Genomic DNA, 4,524 nt, shown 5'->3' with positions numbered 1-4,524 from the left:
CAGAATGTTCTGAAGAGTGATCAGATGAATTGCAAATAATTGCAAAGTTCCTCTTTGCCATGCAAATGAACTGAATCCCCCAAAACATTTCCACTGCATTTCAGCCCTGCCACAAAAGGACCAGCTGACATCATGTCAGTGATTCTCTCGTTAATTAACACAGGTGTGACTGTTGACGAGGACAAGGCTGGAGATCACTCTGTCATGCTGATTGTGTTCGAATAACAGACTGGAAGCTTCAAAAGCAGGGTGATGCTTGGAATCATTGTTCTTCCTCTGTCAATCCTGGTTACCTTTAAGGAAACAGGTGCTGTCATCATTGCTTGGCACAAAAAGGGCTTCACAGGCAAGGATATTGCTGCCAGTAAGAATGCACCTAAATCAACCATTTATCGGATTATCAAGAACTTCAAGGAGAGCGGTTCAATTGTTGTGAAAAAGGCTTCAGGGAGCCCAAGAAAGACCAGCAACCTCCAGGACCGTCTCCTAAATTTGATTCAGCTGCGGGATCGGGGCACCACCCGTACAGAGCTTGCTCTGGAATGGCAGCAGGCAGGTGTGAGTGCATCTGCACGCACAGTGAGGTGAAGACTTTTGGAGGATGGCCTGGTGTCAGGAACGGCAGCAAAGAAGTCACTTCTCTCCAGGAAAAACATCAGGGACAGACTGATATTCTGCAAAAGGTACAGGGATTGGACTGCTGAGGACTGGGGTAAAGTCGTTTTCTCTGATGAATCTTTTTTCCGATTGTTTGCGGCATCCGAAAAAAAAGTCAGGAGAAGACAAGGTGAGCGCTACCATCAGTCCTGTGTCAGGAAAGCATCCTGAAACCATTCATGTGTGGGGTAGCTTCTCACCCAAGGGAGTGGGCTCACTCACAATTTTGCCTAAGAACACAGCCATGAATAAAGAATGGTACCAACACATCCTCTGAGAGCAACTTCTCCCAAACATCCAGGAACAGTTTGGTGACGAACAATGCCTTTTCCAGCATGATGAAGCACCTTGCCATAAGGCAAAAGTGATAACTAAGTGGCTCGGGGAACAAAACATCGATATTTTGGGTCCATGGCCAGGAAACTCCCCAGACCTTAATCCCATTGAGAACTTGTGGTCAATCCTCAAGAGGCGGGTGGACAAACAAAAACCCACAAATTCTGACAAACTCCATGCATTGATTAGGCAAGAATGGGCTGCCATCAGTCAGGATGTGGCCCAGAAGTTAATCGACAGCATGCCAGGGCAGATTGCAGAGGTCTTGAAAAAGAAGGGTCAACACTGCAAATATTGACTCTTTGCATCAACTTCATATAATTGTCAATAAAAGCCTTTGACACTTATGAAATGCTTATAATTATACTTCAATATTCCATAGTAACATCTGACAAAAATATCTAAAGACACTGAAGCAGCAAACTTTGTGAAAATTAATATTTCTGTCATTCTCAAAACTTTTGGCCACGACAGTACAACCTTTAACAAGTCGAACATTTCCCAGTTTCCTTGTTCTGACTATCACTTGAACGTGGCAATAATACCACAATGACAGAAGACTGTCCCAGTCAACACATGAAACTACTTTCCTTCCGTGGTGACATTCTCACATTTCAATACTAACGCTCCATTCCCAGAGATGGCGAAAGTTGAAGAGGATCAGAACTGGCTTTCAGCAGACTGACATTTCAATGGATGGCTGTACTTTCTCAAACGGTAATGGTGGTAATATGGCTGTTATCAACAGAAAGAGTTAATCAGATGTTGATATGGTGGCATGCATCTTTGCCCTACATGTGGGAAACAGTGACTTCACCATGCATTTTACTGATAAGTAGGGGGATGTGTTCAAGTACAGGCTTCTCACTCTGAGCAGGTCAAATAGATAAGAGCCACATATGGAGTTTAAACTACCATACCGGATTAAAGGAAATGTTACTGTCTTGAAGGGCCCTAGTGTAATATGGAGCCATGAAGGTGTTGTCTTTTACATTTCTCTACAAGCAGGTGAAGTTAGACAAATGCCTATCAAGCTCGCTCTGAACTTTATTGGTGAGGATCCCCTCAACAAAAGGAAAATATTCATACTAGATTCCCAAACACTATCCAAAGAATGCCTGAATGATCAATTGGACTTTCCAGGGAGGAGCAAAACCCTGGGGTATTTTGTAGAGGAAGGACAAGTATTTAACGGTGCTCTGATCTTACCTCATGCCTACAGTTCCATCACACCGTGTAGATTTGTGATTTCAGCTGAAGAGGTGAACAGTGTGTCAAAATCAACTGGTGGCAGCGACCAGTAAAAAGCAGTTGCTGTATTTGAAAGGTATGCCAGGTTTCCTTTTGAAGAACCTCATCACATTCAGATGGTCAACACTGGACGGAATGGATGTCTGTTTGCCATCTCTTTCAACCATGTGCAGTCTGTGCAGTATGGAAAGACACTTTTCAGGTATTGGAATGCTATTTTGTGAGATCATCATGCTCATTGCTTACTGTGTAAAACTGTATAATTGTCATGGCCCTGCTCTGTCTCCCTCAGGTAGCATCATGCTGGTTGGGTGTGAGCTCCCTCCGTGAGGATGACGTTGTGAACTGTGGAACAGATCAGATACTGCTGGTCTTTGGAAGCCAGAGCCCTACTGTGGGTCCAGTGGATCAATACCTCATCACAGATCTCTGCGGGACAACCTATTCTGAGAGACGCTGTACTTTTCTGCTCTTCTTTACCAGTCTTATAACACCCTACTTATAACCTAGTTCTGATGTGTGAAGATTGTTGTATGTTTCAGCATGGACATGGGAGCGGTGAAGGACGGACCATATCTGACACAGCTCAAGAGAACTACCTCCTAACTGTCAAAACTCTACAGGACAGACTACAGGTATATTGTTACATTAAAGAGAGCAGCATCAAAGCTGTTATTAGTATTTGGGTACAGTTATTAAACGATTGTAATGTTTGGAGTCTATTGTCCAGATGCAACGATATTCCCGTTTATCCAACATGTTGTTGTTGATACCCCCCCCCCTGATGTGTTCCTATAGAGGGGTCTGACCTTGCTCTGGGTTCTTCAGAGAGATGTAAGGGTAAAAGAGAGGATTCTACACCAGTCAGTCTAAGCCCTTACAGAAGAGGTCTCAGGAAGAGAACACATTCTCACCCAGACAGAGCAGGTGATTGTCAATCGCAGAGTCATGCTTATCTTTCTTACATTATCATGGTCTTTCTTACCATTCAATATATGCCATTTAGATGTACAGTTGAAGACGGAAATTTGCATACACTTAGGTTGGAGTCATTAAAACTCGTTTTTCAACCACTCCACAAATTTCTTGTTAACAAACTATAGCTTTGGCAAGTCGGTTAGGACATCTACTTTGTGCATGACACAAGTAATTTTTCCAACAATTGTTTACAGACAGATTATTTCACTTATAATTCACTGTATCACAATCCCAGTGGGTCAGAAGTTTACATACACTAAGTTGACTGTGCCTTTAAACAGCTTGGAAAAGTCCAGAAAATTATGTCATGATTTTAGAAGCTTCTGATAGGCTAATTGACATCATTTGAGTCAATTGGAGGTGTACCTGTGTACGTATTTCAGGGCCTACCTTCAAACTCAGTGCCTCTTTGCTTGACATCATGGGAAAATCAAAAGAAATCAGCCAAGACCTCAGAAAAAAATTGTAGACCTCCACAAGTCTGGTTCATCCTTGGGAGCAATTTCTAAATGCCTGAAGGTACCACGTTCATCTGTACAAACAATAGTACGCAAATATAAACACCATGGGACCATGCAGCCATCATACCGCTCAGGAAGGAGATGCATTCTGTCTCCTAGAGATGAACGTACTTTGGTGCGAAAAGTGCAAATCAATTCCAGAACAACAGTGAAGGACCTTGTGAAGATGCTGGAGGAAACACGTGCAAAATTATCTATATCCACAGTAAAATTTGTCCTATATCGACATAACCTGAAAGGCCGCTCAGCAAGGAAGTCCACTGCTCTAAGACCGCCATAAAAAAAGTCAGACTATGGTTTGCAACTGCACATGGGGACAAAGATCGTACGTTTTGGAGGAATGTCCTTTGGTCTGATGGAACAAAAAATAGAACTGTTTGGCCATAATGACCATCGTTATGTTTGGAGGAAAAAGGGGGAGGCTTGCAAGCCGAAGAACACCATCCCAACCGGGAAGCACGAGGGGGGGGGGCAGCATCATGTTGTGAGAGTGCTTTGCTGCAGGGGGGACAGGTACACTTCACAAAATAGATGGCATCATGAGGGAGGAAAATTATGTGGATATATTGAAGCAACATCTCAAGACATCAGTCAGGAAGTTAAATCTTGGCTGCAAATGGGTCTTCCAAATGGACAATGACCCCAACCATACTTCCAAAGTTTTGGCAAAATGTCTTAAGGACAACAAAGTCAAGGTATTGGAGTGGCCTCACAAATCCCTGACCTCAATCCCATAGAACATTTGTGGTCAGAACTGAAAAAGCTTGTGTGAGCAAGGAGG

General features: G+C 43.2%; 1 long non-coding RNA gene across 1 annotated transcript; it reads left to right on the top strand.

Moving 5' to 3' along the window:
• Positions 1 to 1,497: 1,497 nt before the first annotated feature.
• On the top strand, positions 1,498 to 3,201 carry LOC112233804. The gene is made up of 3 exons (XR_002950799.2): positions 1,498 to 2,446; positions 2,537 to 2,879; positions 3,043 to 3,201. It is a non-coding gene; the product is annotated as an uncharacterized LOC112233804 (long non-coding RNA).
• Positions 3,202 to 4,524: the final 1,323 nt, after the last annotated feature.

The sequence above is a fragment of the Oncorhynchus tshawytscha genome, linkage group LG03, assembly GCF_018296145.1.
Source record: "Oncorhynchus tshawytscha isolate Ot180627B linkage group LG03, Otsh_v2.0, whole genome shotgun sequence".
NCBI classification, from domain to species: domain Eukaryota; kingdom Metazoa; phylum Chordata; class Actinopteri; order Salmoniformes; family Salmonidae; genus Oncorhynchus; species Oncorhynchus tshawytscha.
This window is presented reverse-complemented; position numbering and strand designations above follow the sequence as displayed.